This window comes from Podarcis raffonei, chromosome 8 (assembly GCF_027172205.1).
Source record: "Podarcis raffonei isolate rPodRaf1 chromosome 8, rPodRaf1.pri, whole genome shotgun sequence".
Lineage (NCBI taxonomy): Eukaryota > Metazoa > Chordata > Lepidosauria > Squamata > Lacertidae > Podarcis > Podarcis raffonei.
In genome coordinates, this window is record NC_070609.1 from 49,852,038 (window position 1) to 49,871,013 (window position 18,976).

The window sequence follows — 18,976 nt, forward strand, 5'->3', positions numbered from 1 at the left end:
TTTCCAGGCGATGAGCCATGGACATCGATAGGATTTATTGCTCTTGGCCCATGTGCTGGAGTTCGAGCTCTCACTCTTGTGTTCTTCTCCCCACCTTCACCCAATGCTCCTTTCTGCTCACCTCACTGGAATTTTGCCTCTCCTCTCAGAGTGAGGAAATGGTTAAGCACTCCAGAATTTTGATTAGCAGAGAGTCTTAAAGTCAGTTTAAAAAAAGAAAGCAGAAAAGACAGTCTGAGGGAACTATCAGAAGCATGCTAATGAGGTGAAGTCATCAGCAGACACCAGAGAGGCTTTTTCATGCCTCTTCCTCTGAGGACGAGGGCGACGGTCACACTGTAGGACCTGTGGAAGGATGGCTGCAGGTGGGCTGCCCTGCAGAAGAGCGATGGGCAGAAGCCTGCCATGGGGAGAGACTCCCTGCCTTCTCGGAAACCTGGACTCCGGTGCTTTTTAACCCAGTGATCTCTCTCTCTCTCCAGAATCTGAGTGCTTTCCCCCAGTCCCGAAGGCTGTCGCAGGGAGGGAATAGCACCAGGCAAAAGGGAGAACGTGGGTCTGCAAAACAGAGGGAAGTGGGAGCATTGTTTTGGAAGGAAGAGCTCCTCACCGCTGCTGGGTGGATTGTGGAACGGCCTGGGGTGAGCGCTTGCTGCTCCGAATGTTTTTGTATATTTTTTAAAATAAAAAAGTAAAAATCTGCAAACGGCAAGGCTCCCCATAAGCTGTGCACCTGGAAATCTACCCCTGCTGCAAAAGAAGCCCCGTGGGTTCTGTAAGGCAACACCGGGCGAAGGAGCACCGCTCACTGATGTTATCCGCTAAGCCTGAGCAGGTAGGGGAATTAACTCCCATGCCAGACAGTCAGGGGGGAATCCCCACTCTGTACTTCAGAAGGGAGCGCATCAAGGAAATAGACCAGAAAGGTAATTAAAATCTGGTTTGTATGTTGCAGATTTGGAAATTAGCTTGTGTTACCTCTTGGGAATAAATACCAGGAATTTAACAGGTCCTCGGAAATAAGCATCTGTATCCCGTCTGAGGTTTTGTTTTTTTAAATAGACTTTCCTGTTAATGTGCACTGCATGCATGAAATGGAGAACTGTAAAATCAATTCTCTCTTCCCGTTTTCTCCCCCCTCCCCCTTCCTTTCTTAAAAAGTGCTGCAGGGTTAATAGTTCAGTTCAGGGGTTAAAAGCCAAAGAAAATGTTTTCATTCAAGTCAAGGGAGCCAATCCCTCAGGGACCTTCTCCTCTGCAAGCTCCGTTGCAATTAATGGGCTAGAGCACAGCAGGGGTGCCATTCATTCCCACGGAGCAGAAGAAGCTATTGATGGGCAGATTGGGCTTGATGGGTGCAGGCCAATTTAGTTGCACTTAGTTCCTACTGAAATCAAGGAGACTTGAGTTGCAGCTAACTTTTGCCCCATGGGTTTCAACGGGGCTTTAAGTTCAGCTGACTGTGTCTGGATCCAGCCCACTGTCTGCGTGCTAAAGCCAGCAGAGCACAGATGCTTTCAAAGAAAACTCTGCAGCACTTTTCAGTTCCTAGATTACCGTACCTCACTAGACATTCCCTTTCTGCAGGCGTGCATTTTCTGCCGCTTAAGCTTGTGAAGCAAAAATGTACCAACAAGAAGCGTGCCATTTAACCCACACCTATGTGTCAATTAAATGGATATGCTTAAGTTCACCAGGCATGTGTAACTGTGGCCTGGACAGCTGCCAAGGATTCCGCTTTTCAATTAGCTTGCATTAACCCTTTGGGAAACCCTGAGCATTTTGAATTTATTTATTAGAATTCTTTGTTTTATTATTTTTCGAGGTTCCCATTGCTTGTCGGTGCTTAGGAGAAAAGAAAAACAACCCCTTTTGAAAGCAAGCTAGCATCTCTTCAGGGCAGCAAGTGAATATATTTTAGGAAACAATTTGCAATATTGCTATCCAAAATAACAAATTGTTAAACACTTACAAAAACAAACAAACTATTTTGCTTTTTATAGATCATATCAAACAGGCTATTTTCTTATAGTTGCCATAAAGCATACAAATAATTTTATTTCCAAACAGTTTGTGATGGTGCATTGGGCAGACAGTATTTAGATATTAACATTCCTTAAAAAGAACATGTGCTTGTAAGAGTTATGAGCTGATATCTGATTTTTGTATACAGGAAAACTTTGGTTTTTAATAAAAGTGTTACTCAATTGCAGGGTCTAAACACGCTATGGAAACTTTTGTTTGCTTTGAAGAGAGAGAAAATCAGACTCCACCACCTGCAATTGATGAGGCTATATCTGATGTGTTGTTGCTAGTAAAGGCATTTCAAATATAAACTTTTAATAATATAGCATTGCCAGTTACTTAGGAGGGATTTTGGAGGTGGTGACTGGGATTAATTTTTTTATATTAAAAAATGGAAGTTACTTGCCATTCCTATGGCAGCAGGATTCGACACACGGTCCAGTGGGGAGACAATGGGAAATATGCACGATATAACCACATTAATGCAACTTCCAAAGAGGTGGACACGCTTGTTGTTTCTACTGCAACAGATTAAGGGTGGTTCCAAGAGACCTGTTTATTGAGCATTTATTCTGGCTTCTTTGCATGGAGATTAAGTGATGTTGACTATTTAATGAGCATTCACTCTCTTTTTTTTGGCGGGAAGCATAGATGACATTGCATTATCACACATTTCCCGAGGCCTTTTTCTGTCACTTTCCTTACTGCAAAACAAACAACAACAAAAACAGCCACATTTGGGGAAAGTGGGTTTCATTGTGGAAGACTTCCCAATCAACCATAATTCTGCAACCTGAATTTTCCAGTACATAATTGAATCCCAGCCCCAAATAGTGACTGTTTGGAAGTATTATTAAGAGCCTTACAGCACTTCAAGACTACCACATTTATTCCATCATAAGCTTTTGTCCGGGTTCAGTTTCTTTGAACCCAGAAGTTGCCTCTGATCCATGCGCTGGATTGCAATCCATCAGGATGTTTCTTTTCATCCCCACCTAAACTGCACCTTTGGACACCTCCAAATCATTACCGTGTAGTTCCTGTAGGAGTTGCTCTACCTGCTGCCCAACTCCCTCCTGTGTGAGCTGCCCTCATTGCCACATTAGAAAGCTCCCATCCAAAATGCCATTGCTAGCTACCAAACATCAGGCCGAGTTCGATTAATGATGAGAGGTGGGGTTTTACGCTGCATACAGATCCTAAAAAGTGAAAGTTGCACAAAGGGTTGTATCCAGCTAAGCCCTACTCAGAGCAAACCCACTGAAATGATTAGATTTAAGTTAGTCATATCCATCAACTTCAGTGGGTCTACTCTGAGCAGGAGCTAGCATTGGATGTTCCAAACTTTTCATTGTGGTGAGGAAGGTTTGATGGTTTCTGTCCTCAGAGCAAAAGCGAACCGTGCCGGATGACTTTAAGCAAATTTCTGTTAAGGCAGGAGGATGGACTTTTGGGGGTCTTCTTCATCCAGGCACTCAATAAAAGTAATATTTAGGAATGAGGATTATGGAGGCTTTTGACAAGGAGAATTTTGGTTATAAGTCTTGCTTATGGCAGAGTTTTAACCTGTGAAATCTGATCCAGGGCAAGCGGCTAAGATTCTGCCAGGGGAAATGCCGCCAGTTCGGAACGTAGCAGGTTTTGCTCAGTAACAACCGCTGTTAATTAATTCACAAGGTCAAAATAGTCACAGGGCCATATCCAACTAACCTCTACACAGAGTAGACCCAGTGAAACTAATGATTAACCATGTCTATTAATTTCAGTGGATCTAACTCTGAGTAGGACTAGCATTTGCTCCAACCCACATTCAAGAATCTCCCATGTAAGATTTGTCCGATCTATTTCAGAGAGTTGACTTGATTCACAAGTCAAAATGCTCTAGCATGCGTGGAGCATCACACATGGGGCAGTTGCCATATTACCTTTCACAGATCACGTCAAATCTCTCCATGTGCACTGTGGAGATTTCTCGCACTGTGTTGTAGATGAAGAATTTCTTTGCCTAGGAGAAAACTAGACGAGCACTCTGTCTGTGCATCAGAATCTCGCAGGAACGTTCCAAAGCTATTGCGGTTTTCATGGCTGCTGAGTTTGCCATTGTTATTTTGCTCTGTTATTATTATCCTTCTGTAGCCATTTTTATTAACTTAAAGTTTGTTTTTATGGATGTTTGCACCCACTGTGTAGGTTTTATCCTTTTATTTGAAAGCTGGCAGAAAACAAGGTGTTCTTTTTTACAGACCTGTTTAATAATAGTTTAATAGTTTTTAAAACAACAGCAACAAATGGATTTTTGTTTGTTTGTTTGTTTTGTAAGGAGCTTTGGGAGCCAGATGGTCCCAAAGCAGGGTATGCCTTTTTAAATGAAAGAAAACCAACCACAAATAAATTCAGATATTTCCCCACTGCAACAGATGTTGAAAGTGAGCACATTGCCACAGTTAAGTTTACATTCTCTGGGGGAAGGCCCTGGTTCCAAAACTGCCTATTTAGGTTTAGCAAGGCCGTCTTCTCCCAGCCTCAGTCTTCTCTTTCTGTAATATGGGGATACTGGCCCAACAGAAGTGGCAAGTTTGAAGATTGCTGCGATGATGTGCGTGAAATGTGTTGAGAACTCTGAAACCTTCTATCTAAATGCTAGTTTATGTATTTAAGAAATGTTTTAGGCTGCAGGGCATAACAGTGATAAAACAGCAGTGTGTAAAACTGCAATTAAAACAGATGTGGTTCAATTGAGACAGCAATAAAATAAAACAAACAAAGCAGATAAAACAGTGTTAACACCCACTCCCATTACATGCTGGAATGCATAGGCAAATAAAAATGTCCTTCCTGGAATAAAACCACAGTTGCGCCAAGGAAGCCTCCCTGAAGAGGGCATTCCATAGGGCAAGAGATGCTATTGCTGAAAAGCATCTCTTTCCAGACATTGCCTACTTAATTTCAGGTAGATGGGGGACCCAAGAGGGCCCCTTCAGATAATGAATGCAGAGTCCCTCCCAAATGTTCATGTTTCCCCCACCACCACACCCAGCGAAATGTGGCCTGGCTATCTTTATAGAGGCATGCATAGGGATGGGCGAATCTGTCAATTTCAGTTTCTCTCAGTTGCTTTAAGTTCAGTTCTTTACATCTCCACATATGTTGGTGCATTTGTTTTTTTTTGGGGGGGGGATGATGTCCTCATGAATATTTGTAAGCATTGTAGTGTGAATGGAACCTAATATGCACATTTTTTTGCAAGGCAGTTTCTTTTAATGTAATGCTTTTCTGTATGTTCTTTTCACTAATATATTAGTAATATGCACTAATATGCATTTTTATGTACGTTGAACCTTAATGTATGCCTTTCTGTACACATTACGTGGCTGGAGAACTGTGTTGCAAAATTCAGGAAAGTGAATTTTTAGGGAAATTCACAGTAAAATTCTGTGGGAAAGTGAAGAACTGAACTTAAAATCAGAAAAATGAGAAACAAAGAAACTGAAACTGACAGATTCAGCCATCCTTAGAACACAGGTTCATTTTCGGGGTGCAGTCAAGCTCGTGGCCAACATGTTTTATGGCAGAACTGCCAAGGCAACAACAGAGCAGTTGACTTGTTGGAGAAGAAACAAATGCATCATTATGTTTTGATGTTGAAGCAGCAGTGGAAAGTGGGAGCTAATCTCTTTGAGAGGAGGCATCTCCCCCAATGAATTATGTCGGGAAGCTGGAGGCTGGGATCTTCCGGTGGCTTTTGGCACACCTGCCTTGCGTTCATTCTATCTAGAGCACAATGTCTTTAAGTTGAAATAATGCCAATAGAACTTTATAGCTCTGCTGAAGCAACAGGCCCTTTTGCGCATAAGGGGAGGCCTTTCACAGGCCTTCTGGGAAGCCTGGCAGAAATCTGCTAGGGTTGTGGTAAGTGGGAGGGTCACTTCCCCCTCCCCAAATACAGTGGATTTGTGGAGGCAAATATCCTAACAGATAACTCATAAGATTTATTTTCTTGGGACAATGAGGAGGAATTAGGAGGACTCTGGTGTCCTCCTATGCATGAATGGATCCTGTCTGGTGAGGGTTGGGATGGATGCGGCCAGTTTTCATATATTTTTGTAATGTGAAGGCCTCATTGCAGAATTTTTTATTATGCCAATAGCGTCCTATAAAAATTCTGTGTTTTCTCTATACGCGCAGAGTCGGTTCACCTAACGTTCATGATTCTACAAGTGGAAGTTTCATCCTCTTTGATTTTCAGGCCAACCTGAGGATCAGAAAAAATCCATATTCCAGCCTCCACCTCCATATCTGTATGCAAGTAACCAAACAACCCATCTTTCTTCACAAGATCTGTACCTTTGGCACTGTAGACAAACATGTTTCTGGGGTTTCCCTGCAGATGTGGTGCTCTCAAGTGCCAGCTGCAAAACTGTGGCATGCTGAATCCAGTGATTCTTTCTTGCGTTCCTAAGGAAGCAGTGAAGGTTTTTCAGAACAGGAATGCGCCTCTCCTCTCTAAGTGCTGAGTTTTTATATGCAAACTAGAGTATAATTTCAGATGCAGTGCAGTTGTAATTGACTATTTGCATTATTCCCATCCAGAATTAAATTCGCCAGGAAATGACATTTTATCCTGATTGTTAGCTGGTGTGCTCTGTCCATCAGTTTCTCTCTCTCTCTCTCTTTTTCCCGAAAAATAAAAGGACTCACAATGGCTCTGAATGCAAGGTTGTATCATCCTGGCATCTTGAATGGCCTCTGGGTAAAACTGACTTTGGATTCTGAACATCCGCCCAGCTTACCTTAGGGCAGATAGAGGAAAGAGAGGTCTGGGGGATGGTGCCTGGCCCTCCTCTAAGCAACAGTTACCAACAACCTCAAGCAAATAAAAATATGTGTGATTATGAAAGCAGAGGAACACTCCATGCTTTCTCCCAGCACCACTTCAATATGAGCTAGTATCTTTCTGCTTTGCTGGCAGAAAGTGATTGAAGCATCGGATCCATAAATGCTCATAGCAGATTCAGAATTCCTGGTGCTATGAAAGTTCCCAGGATCATTCTCTTTGCAAGCTGCTTCAAGTAACACGAGTAAGAAGAAGTTAACTTGCTTCTCTCTCTCTCTCTCTCTCTCTCTCTCTCTCTCTCTCTCTCTCTCTTTCTCCCTTGTAAAATTCTTGAGTCAGATGTGGGATTTTTTCCCTTTTCTCTTAACAATGCCAACTCTAACAATCCAATGAAGCCCAGAATGATCAGCAACAGGATTGGGCCACTGAATATGAATTGCAGATTTGGATAAGAAACAGAAGGATGTCTTGTGGATTATAAACAGGAGCGTTTTTTGGTTAGTTCCCCCTGGGTATATAACACTATAGGGGATGTGCCCAGGAATGCATGCAAAGAAAGGACTTTTAACAGCTGCTCTCGGAAAAATCCTGAATCCAAGGGAATTGTTCCAAGTGTAGTTTTCAAGGGACAGCTAGAGCGAAGTGTCTTGTAGAAGTTGAGAGTCCAGAAGTAGACTCAGTAAAACTCAGTCTGATTGGGGGTGGGGAGTCTGGCTCAGTGGTAGAGCATCTGCTTTGCACACAGAAGGTCCTAGGTTCAAATCCTGGCATCTCCAGGTAGGGTTAGGAATGGCTCTTCTCTGACACCTCAGAAAGAGCCATTGCCACTCAGTGTAGACAGTATGGAACTAGATGGATAAGGGTCTGACTTGAGATAAGGCAACTTTATATGCGCCACAGTGAAGAGGCCCCAAATTGTGATGCTCACTTTGATGAGGCTCTGTGCAGGAGATGCTGCCGGTGGGTCACAGCCACCCTTCTCCCTCCCTGCCACTCCAAAGATGGAGGCCTCATCTAATTTTAAAATGAGGTTGATTCTGATGGGGAGATCTGTGTACAGCTTGGCTCCAAGGCCTTTCCTCCCTCATCCCCATTTACAAGTGCTTCCTGAAGTGTAGTCCTTTCCCCTTTAACCATATCTGTGTTTTTGATTTCTGCATATCCCATACCATCTTGCTATCTGCTCCTCCACCGCCAAATCCACTTCAAAGCCTGATAACTTCAGACTTAACCACCCAGACTTGCTTGCATTGGTTGTCTGTCTTCCTGGTGGTTTGCTGTTTATGTTGATTCATTAATTAAGGACACAATCCACTGGGAAGATGGCCAGCTTCTCTGGCACCAGCAAGTTCCTTGGGTGGCTCTGGATTGCACATACTGTTTTGTAACATCTCCTCCAGGTTTAAAACATAAAAATGAAAATGGAGGATTCCTTCCTTGCAGTGCTGGAGCAGATGGGATTTTTGCTGTCATTCCCTGCTGAGAGGAGGCTTCAGGCGGTAACTGCAAACAGAACCTAGGGCATGTGGCTATGGTGAGATCAAGCAGGGAATAATTGCATCAAACGAATTTCTGGAAGAGGTTCTGAGCTCCACTGAAGATGAAGCAAAGGCAGAGTTTGGGGGCTGAGTTAACCCTGCAGGCAAAACACAGCACAGCCTCTGTTCCCTGTGTGGGCCAAAGGAGAGTATAGGGGTACCTTGCTTTGATTCCACTCCTTGCTTGCAGTAATTGTGGGTGGGGGGAAACCCTTCTGCCTCCTGCTTCTAATCTGGACTAAGAAGGCCCACAGCATCTGCCTTAGACCTAAGTAAACCTTACACTGCATAGAGGAGAGTCTTTAATCCTAATTGTCCCAGCATTCTTGCTGAAGCCAAATAAATCATTCCTGAATAGCCCTTGCTTTAGATCTGAAAGTCAGAAAATATTATAATGCAGGTGAGAATGCCTCTGTGCATGTTCAGTGTGCACCTATAGCTGAATAACCCGGGCAGCCTCTTTGTATGCAGGCGATGGCCACAAGCTTTCACACTGGAGACTGTAGCTGTTCAACCCTGTCTTACAAACAAAGCACTTTGCAGACCTGGTTAGAAAATGAGTCCAGCCGCTTGCAGGCCTTGAAATACATTCTAAGGTATTAGAGCAGGGTTCATTTGATTTGTCAAAATTATGCAGATAAAGCTGAAGGAAATGGATTTAGCCTCAGGTGTGCCTTATTTGTTGAACTTTCTCCATTTAATTTTGGAACAATTGAGTGAAATCCTACACCGCTTGTAGATGGTTACCATATGCATGACAATAATGATTATGTGTCACGGTGGACATTAATGCAAACCAACACAAGGATGGGATGTTATAGCTATGGTTGGCTTTTGTTGCTATTGTTGATTTTCCACTTTTGTTTATGTATAATTGAAACTTTTTGATGGTGATTTTCACTACCCTAAATAACTTTTTGTTTTCCCAGGCTTCCCTTCTCTTTTTTAGCTTCTAAACTGACACCTCATATTTGCCAAATAGTTTCTGCTGCTTTTATATTTCTCCATATAGCCATCCTGGGAACTGTCTATAAATGCTTAGAATAAACCAGCGCATAGCTAATGAATGACCCAATCCTATGCATGTTTACTCAGTCCTAGTGACCTAGTGAAGTCAGTGGAACTTACTCTCAGGAAACTAGGATTGCAGCCACAGTTTACCATCTTAATATACTAACCTAGAAATAAGTTCCACTGAAGACGACAGGGCTTACTTCTGAGAAGACGTTGCACAGGCTGGCTTGCTGCAAATGTGTTAAAGAGAGGGATAGAGATGCTTTAAATAAATAAAGCTTTCCTCTTCCCCAAGCCCAAGCATCACTGGTGTCCTAGACACTGAGCAGCCATATAATCTAGGGTTTCCCAAATCTCTGAGCTCATTGAACCCTTGGTGAGCATATAAAGTTACTGACCACAACCCAAATTCCTAGGAATGTAAATGAAACAAAGTCATGAAATATATAATCAGTGTTTAATAATCATCAATCACCATTACTTTAGGAATCATGAAATGTAAAAAAGAATAAGAATGTATGACAATAAAGAAGCATGGACTGAGAATACAGTGGTAGTGTGGAATTATCTTATTAAATGCAGAGGCAACTCTCCATTTAAAAGCTTGGCAGGAGGGGAGATGTCTCAGGGCATCTCTGTATCTTCTGTTTGGCTATGAATATCTTGCCTTACTCATGTACCTTTGAATCTTGACTTCTGGACCTCATGCTTGCTGCTGAGCCTGTTTTGCAAGTAGCCTTAATAAATATATCTTCCTTGCTTTCAAGTAAGAATCACTGTCATTGTGTTTTGGGGTGGGAGCCTGACACACCCACCCACCCCTACACACACACATATCCTGTATATCGTAGTTCTGTATCCTATCTAATATTAGTTCTGGTTAAAAGTGAGTTAGAAACAGATTGCATGAATAAACAAATAAATAAATGCAAATATTGATGCTTAAAATCCTAAGGTTAACTGGGTTTCAAGATTAAGTCTAAATAATGTGTGGTTGATCTTGCAAGCAAACTTCTAGTCTGCTTTTACACAAGGTCCCCAGTTCAGTCATCATGCAGGGCTGGGAATGTCCCCTGCCTGAAATCTTGGAGAGCCACTGCCTCTTCGTGTAGAAAGTTCTGAGCTAAGATGGATCATTGGGTCTGTGTTGGTGTAAAACAACTTCCTAGGTTCTTCCTACCTTGGTCTGATTTCATACTACAGCCTAGAGTACACTATGAGCAAAATGGGACTGAATTCTGAATAAACACTCATAGGTTTGCACCATTAGAAATTGGCCGTCTAGATATGCAAGGAATAGGAAATGCTTTTCAGTTCAAGGGTCACATTCCCTTCTGGGGGCCACATGCGTGTCAGGTGGGGCCTGGGGTAATGGTGGCTAGAACAATAAGGGCACATTTTTACCTTTGTACAGCAAGCAGGTTTCTACACACACACTTCTCTATCCCCCATCCAGGCAAGCAGCAGTACAGTGGTACCTCGGGTTACAGATGCTTCAGGTTACAGATGCTTCAGGTTACAGACTCCACTAACCCAGAAATAGTACCTCAGGTTAAGAACTTTGCTTCAGGATGAGAACAGAAATTGTGCTCTGGCAGCGCAGCGGGACGCCCCATTAGCTAAAGTGGTGCTTCAGGTTAAGAACAGTTTCAGGTTAAGAACGGACCTCTGGAACGAATTAAGTTCTTAACCCGAGGTACCACTGTACTATCAGATGTCAGGGACCTATTTCTGCCAGGCAAAAGCACACAAGGACAGTGCAGAGCAGGGCTGGTGAGGGGTGTGGCTGAAGAAAGTCTCAAGGGCCAGATAAAGAGGCTTGACAGGCCATATTTTGCTGCATGGCCTGAAATTCCCCACCGCAATATACAGTACAGTGGTACCTCGGGTTAAGTACTTAATTCGTTCTGGAGGTCTGTTCTTAACCTGAAACTGTTCTTAACCTGAAGCACCACTTTAGCTAATGGAGCCTCCCACTGCCACCGTGTGATTTCTGTTCTCATCCTGAAGCAAAGTTCTTAACCCGAGGTAATATTTCTGGGTTAGCAGAGTCTGTAACCTGAAGTGTCTGTAACCTGAAGCGTCTGTAACCTGAAGCGTATGTAACCCGAGGTACCACTGTAATTTCTCCAAATATTTTACCTCTGGAAGCACCTTATGTTTACCATGCTTAGAACCAGCTGTACTTTCTTCCACCGCTTTGCTCTCATGCTGATAAATGGCCTCTCCATCTGCACAAGGGATTCCATCGAAATGGGATCTTTTACTGTGCATATTCTGACGTGGTCAAATGGTCTGCTGGAGGTTTTTACACCATCCCGACATGACGGGTGAATCTGTCTTCCTTGCTTGGGTCAGCCTCTGGCTTGGGGTGGCCTGTGAGTTGAGCTAGAAACCAAGACCATTTCAGGCGCTCCATGGTGGGCCACCCTGCCCGCCTCTTCTAGGCACTCACTATATGTGCCCCATAACTCATCTCTCTTTCATTGACAGCATTCGCTCCTCTTAGCTTTCCCACACACCCCCACACACCAAGGGCCGTCCACCCCCGCAGCTTCTATTTCAGTCTTTTGTTGCATCTTGGTGCCAATGAAACCCAAGGCTCCTTTGGCTGGGTCCTTCATACTGCTGTTCAACTTGGCCTGTGCACCCGCGCTCGGATCCTGCCAGCTAAAAGCACGCTGGCAGAAACCTTCTGACGCCTTCTGGCAGGGCCTGACCTGTTAGACAAAGCGATTGCAAGAGAAGCCGCTGCAACGGCAGGCCAGGAAGAAACTCTGTCCCTGGCAGAGCTGCGCCAAACCTTCCTTGGCATCGCTCAGTTTTGGCAATTTGGGGGGTGGGGGGAAATTGTCTGAATTTGGGGGGGGGCATTTCTTGGAAAATCTCATGGCATTTGGAAGTTATCTCAGTGTAAAATGAGGTGGCCAAGAGTTCCGCTCCCACTGCTTTTGACAGTTTTTAAAGAGCACAGCCAGATCTGCTTGTAGCGGGTGATAGGCAATGGTGTTTGGGCTCCAGAGTAATTGGAGGAGGGGTGTCAAAGACCTATTCTATTTCTGAAGCAGGGTCCCTGTCTCTATCATCTTAGAGCTGCCCAATCAGCATGAAAGGGGAGCATTTAGCCAAACTGTGTTGCAGTGCTAAGCATTTAGGAACACAGAAAACACAGGGTGCTTCAGTTCCAAGAGAAGGGTGCGCAGGTTCTGTTACATACCGTGGAACTTCATGGCAAACACAATTAATCCACTCCAGAAGAAGAATCCAAATCATTTGCCCACATACGTGCACAGAAAATATTAGATCTAACTGAAAGGCAACACATGGAGATCTGCATTAATCATTGCAATGTATCACTAATTATTATTACTGAATAATTAGAAGATTATTGTATCATATTAGTAGGTGTGTGGCTGTGAGGGGCTATGGCTGTGATGATCATGATGGGGCTCTGCACTTCTGAATTTTCAACTACACTTCTGGTGATGCGTCTGTAGTATTATTTGTTTCCTGATGACTGGGCTTCAATGATGCCTGGGAACACAATTCTAGTGGAGTCTTGGGTTGCCTTACAATCAAACACAGTTATTCGTTATGAAAGTCCCTTTTGCAGATGCATGAAGTGTCAGAGGGCTGTGAAACCGTAAACATGACTGACCATCTTATGTGATGTGCCTACCCTGCTTTTTTCACTTCTTCAAAGGAGTGCACAAATCCTGTTGGCTCTCATTTGCTGTTCTTATGCAGCCCATGGGCCATGGGGCTGAATGTTGTGAGCACAAACCACAAGTCTGCACACTGCCGTGCTGTGGATTGCAAAATGTCTGCGGCTGCTTACAGCAAATCATTACATTTGGATTTAATTTGCCCTGAGCCTAGCCCAATATGAGTGTGTGAGAGAGATCAGAGCAGTCCAATCCTGTCTATCAGCAGATGGTTGGTCAGAGCGCAACTATCTCCCAGCTTCATTTTTGCAACCGCATCATTGTGCTTGTGAAACAGCAACTGCATTTCTTGAAAGTTTTCTTTCCAAAAAACCCACTTTTCCCAAAATCTCTCACTTCTCCCTGCAGCACAAATAGATGACTGAGACCTTTCTAAAGGACGAATATCTTGGAACTGGTTGTTTTAATCAGCCCAGGAGGGACAGCAAATAGGTTAACATTCCAGGGGGAAGAATAGACTGTTCTTAAAAAAAAACACACCAAACAAAACACTGTGAAGATTGCAAAGGTCTAGAGGTGCTACTGGAGGTAGATAGCTAAATAGCTAAGAGCTTATTTTTCCTTTACAGAGCAATAAAATTCTGGAGAGCAACACCGCCACCTGTTAGGCACAACAGAATGTGCAGCTCTGAAAAGCAGCTCAGTCAGTGAGGCGAGGGATGGAGAGGCAAGGTGCCTCTGCTGAAGCCTGTAATCAGCGTAATCCAGTGGAGGGCAAGCTAGGCTGTATCCTGAAAGCTTTGGGTTCAGGTCCTCCTCCTACTCACTTGGATCCATGCTAAGTATGTGTGCTAATGACAGAAAGAGTAGAGACTGAAGGATCAAAAAATTGACATCGCTATGAATGCTTGGTGTCTGGAGGCAGTTGGAGGATGGATGGCAGCTAACAGATTGGGGTTGAATTCTGACAAGACAGAAATACTTTTTGGGTGGGACAGGGGTTGGGCAGGTGTGGAGGACTCCCTGGTTCTGAATGGGAGTCCAGGGCAGCTATCTACCAGCTCCATCTGGTACGCTGGCTGAGACCCCTACCTGCCCGCAGACCGTCTCACCAGACTGGTACATGCTCTTGTTATCTCCCGCTTGGACTACTGCAGTGTACTCTATGTGGGGCTACCTTTGAAGGTGACCCGGAAACTACAACTAATCCAGAATGCGGCAGCTAGATGGGTGACCAGGAATCACTGCCGGAACCATATAACACCAGTTCCAAAGGATCTTCATTGGCTCCCAGTGCATTTCCGAGCACAATTCAAAGTGCTGGTGCTAACCTTTAAAGCCCTAAACGGCCTTGGCCCAGTATACCTGAAGGAGCGTCTCCACCCCCATCGCTTATCTCAGACACTGAGGTCCTCCTCCAAGTGTCTCCTGCTGGTTGCCTCACTGCAAGAAGCGAGGTTACAGGGAACCAGGCAGAAGGCCTTCTCAGTAGTGGCACCCTCCCTGTGGAACACCTTCCATTCAGATGTCAAGGAGATAAAGAACTATACAGTGATACCTCAGGTTACAGATGCTTCAGGTTACAGACGCTTCAGGTTACAGACTCCGCTAATCCAGAAATAGTACCTCGGGTTAAGAACTTTGCTTCAGGATAAGAACAGAAATCGCTCGGCAGCAGCGCAGCGCCAGAGGGGCCCCATTAGCTAAAGTGGGACCTCAGCTTAAGAACAGTTTCAGGTTAAGAACAGACCTCCAGAACGAATTAAGTTCTTAACCCGAGGTACCACTGTACAACTTTTAGAAGACATCTGAATGCAGCCCTGAATCAGGCAGTTTTTTATGTTTGATGTTTTATTATGTTTTATATATTCTGTAAGCTGCCCAGAGTGGCTGGGGAAACCCATCCAGATGGGCAGGGCATAAATAATAAAATTACTATTATTATTATTATTATTATTATTATTATTATTATTATTATTTGGTCCCCACAAGCCAGCTACCCCTGTGGCATGGGCATAACCAAGGGGGAGCAGGGGGGGGCAGCTGCCCCCCTAAATCAAGTAAATAAATAAAAATACTTAACTTGCTGACCAAACGCATCATAGATAGCTCGGTTCTGCCCCCCCCAACATAAAGCCTGCCCCCTAACAGAAATCCTGGCTGTGCCCATGCCCTGTGGTCACTTTTCTGACACCTCCTGCTTGGTTGCACCACTTCTCCATTTGCAAAATGTGACCCATTTCACAGGGTTCAATTCGCTTTAGCCGTGCTGTAGAAATGACAGAATTTGTTAATTTAGAACAGGCAGTGGTCTCTAGCCAAAGAGGCCTGGGAGCAGAGCCCTCCTCGTGCTGTCAAGAGGAAGAAGAGTGCAAGGCAGGTGGGCCAGAGAATGTCAGGGCCTGCTCCAGTCAGATGGCCTCCCCAGCCTCCCCAACCCAAGCCCAGCTAACTTAGACTGGAACGTTTTAATCCTTTAAAATTGTAAACTACCTTGGGTGGCATATAGTGGTAAACTACCCTGGGCAGAAAGGTGGAATATAAATGCAATGCAAAAATAATAATAAATAATAATAATAGTGCCTAATAGATGCCAGTGCACTGAAGAATCGGTCTTCAGCAGCTGAAAGGAATACAGTAGTACCTCGGGTTACATACGCTTTAGGTTACAGACTCCGCTAACCCAGAAATAGTGCTTCAGGTTAAGAACTTTGCTTCAAGATGAGAACGGAAATCAGCGGCGCGGCAGCAGCAGGAGGCCCCATTAGCTAAAGTGGTGCTTCAGGTTAAGAACAGTTTCAGGTTAAGAACAGACCTCCGGAACGAATTAAGTACTTAACCCGAGATGCCACTGTAATTGAAAGAGGCAGTTGCTCTGCAGAGATCAAGGAAGAAAAGATCAGAGGAGGAGGAGGAGGCCTCTCTTGAGCTAATGTGGCCTTTGGGTGTTTGAAGAAAAGACAGGTTTATGGGGTGAGTTTAGCGCTCCGTTCCGTTCCTCCTGTGGTGGTGTATTTCGGTAGCACTGCCTTTCTTTTTTATGTTTTTATTACCGACTCCAGAGATGTGCACTACACACACCCCATATTGAGCTTCTCCTCGGCAGCTGCTTGGCCACTGTGAGAGCAGAATGCTGGGCTAGACAAGCCCTCTTGGGCCCAATTCATCAGCCAGACTCTTAGGCTCTTATGGGCTTCCCTTCATTAATGACCCTTAGTTCTGTGCACCAGTTTAGGTTGTTATGGCACACTCCTATAGAACAACTTTTTTTTCATTTTCATCCCATGATCAGCCATGTCAATTTTTCAACTTTAACTTACACACACGTGCGCGCACACACACATTTCTCAAACATCATTATCTACATCTCTCTCTGGCAGTTGCTATTTAGCAGTTATGTGCTAACAAAATGCATCATTTACTAAACATTCCAATTATGAAGCTGTATGCTAATTCCTTCCCCCCCCCCTTTGCAATGGCAATTCATTTTATTTGAATATAAATTATTGTCTCTGTTATATGTTACGATAGACATCAAACAATAATGATGGGGTCTTTTGTGAACTCAAATAACATTTTGATTTGAGGGGAGTGGGGGAGAGAAACTCAACCCAACAATTTAGAACCTCCAAAAGAAGGACTGTGGGAAGATAGTGATCCACCCATGCAAACAATCCATGCCCCCACCCCTGTGCCTCTTTCCAGCTGGAACTTCCAGTTCTGTGAGCACTGAGTTCCTGGTTTATTTATAATCGGTATACACATACATACACATATACATATGCACTTGTGCTTTGGGCCCAAAGCTACAATTTTTAGAGTAGCAAAAAAAATTACAGGGTTCCGTTTTGTTTGCTCGTCTCTTTTCAGACAGCTGTAACTTCAAAGCAAAAATTGGTTTAACTCTTAGGTTCTGAAGAGCCTTGTCATTATGAAACATATATTTGGGGTCAAGGTTGACCTGGGATATGACTCTATGGCATTAGTGCTACATACTTGAGTCCTGGCAACATTGCTAAAGAGAGAAGGAAATCATCTTGACCCCTTGTTCCTTTTGCTAGTCCAGATTTAGGGAAGGGGTAGGGAATGTGGTGCCCTCCAAATAGGGAGGGGCTGTAGCTCCATGGTAGAGCATCTGCTTTGCATGCAGAAGGTCCTGTGTTCGATCCCCAGATAGGGCTGGGAGAGACCCTTTGTCTGAAACCCTGGAAAACCACTGCCCGTCTGTGTTGATTATAATGAGCAAGATGGACTCTTGGTCTGAGCTGGTATAAGGCAGCTTTGAATGTTCCTATGTTGTTGGACTACAGCTCCCATCAGCCACAGCCAGCATGGCCAATAGTTGCTCCAACCACCACCTTCAGTGGCAGTAGTACCCGGGTTTGGAAATCCTCTCCACAGTGACAAGGAGCTGGCATGTACCACTAATTGTTTGGGAAGGAAATGATGCAGGTTTCCTTTATCTGAGCTTTTAATGGATGGCAGATTATCTCCTTCCAATTTCTCTGCTTTTATTGCTGTTGTGCTTTGTTTATTTTGTCGCTGAATGTTGATCGTTGAATTTTTGTGTTTGTACCACTGGTTGCCTTGGAAAGCAATTGCTGAAAGTCAGTAGAGGGATCTTTCAGACAAATGCATAAATATCCCAGGCTTCTGGGCTTGCCCAAATTCCGGCATCGTGCTATGCAACAGTGACTCTACAATAGTCCTAGCAGTGCCATAAATGTCACTTTGCACACATATAAAGAAACTCCCACACTGTTTTAAACTGCAGGCCACAGGCCCATGCACATGGTCCAAAGATCCTTGAATGTGATGGATTTTAGAGCATTCCTTCACTTGAAAGTCTTGGAAGTGGGAAGGGGTAAATTAAGTTTGTTTGTTTGTTTGTTTGTTTGTTTGCAAGCTGGCAAAGACCAGTCATTAGGGTTGACTTTTCTTTTTCTTTTGAGTCACAGTGATTCTCCTGGTTAGTAAGAAGAAAAAAAAGAAGGGAGTTATATGATGCTTGACTTTTACTTCTCTCCCCCTCAAGGAAATAGTCACAACAACCTTGAGGCCAGACAGTAAAATTGTGGCTCAGCAAAGTAGCAGGACTAAACATGCCATTCTGACTCAATTGATTAATCTTTTTTTTGGGGGGGATGGTGTGGGGAAGGACACAGAAATGGGGCTGAGCACAAATGTGCTACAGGAAGATGAGAAGGTTAGAAATTGTAATCGGAAGAGATGGCAAAGGCTGAGGGCAACATCACTGCCCACTTCCCAGGACTTGCTGCTGTACAAGGCAACGCAGCAAACAAACCAAAAGTGAACATTACCATGGCAATAGTTTAATGGCGAAGTGTACTGCAATCGCCTCGAGGTCCCCAAGCAGGCACTTCGCCATGTTGGCCATAACTGTACAACACCATCTGCTGCTTGCTGATGTTCTCCAGCCAGAGAACCTGCCTTACTCACTACACTTGCTCCCTCACCCAGTAATCCAGCTGGAAATCCAGTCCCTGCTTATGGCTGACTGCATCCTTGATTCGGGGTGAGGCAGCTTGCATACTGGCAATGCCCTTCCCAATGTTGCTTTCTTGCTTCCTCTCAGTTTTATGAACTCCTTCCTCCTGGTTCCTTATGCAGACAATTCACTGGGGTCCCTTGTTATGGTAAAGTCAAACAAACCTCAGCCCCTCACCTTCCCTTTTGCTTTTTACATGTAAGCCTTCTTAGCACAGTTTCCAAACCAGAGTGGCTGGAATTGGAGCCCCCCACCCACCCTGGGGGAGAGGGGAAGCAAACACCCTCAATAAATGCTTGATTGTCTTGGCTGTTATCAAGCCCATGGCAGTTATTTGCTGAGTCTTTGATGGGCGACCCTGATGCAACCCAACACCTGAAGCCACGTTGAT

The 18,976-nt window shown here is 44.2% G+C and overlaps 1 protein-coding gene and 1 non-coding gene across 3 annotated transcripts in view; both read left to right on the forward strand.

The window, feature by feature from the left end:
• The window catches only part of ZNF469 (zinc finger protein 469), a 245,244-nt gene that overhangs the window by 135,407 nt on the left and 90,861 nt on the right, over nt 1-18,976 (forward strand). The window lies entirely within an intron of this gene.
• Nucleotides 7,557-7,635, forward strand: TRNAA-UGC (transfer RNA alanine (anticodon UGC)). Its single transcript has one exon. It is a non-coding gene; the product is annotated as a tRNA-Ala (tRNA).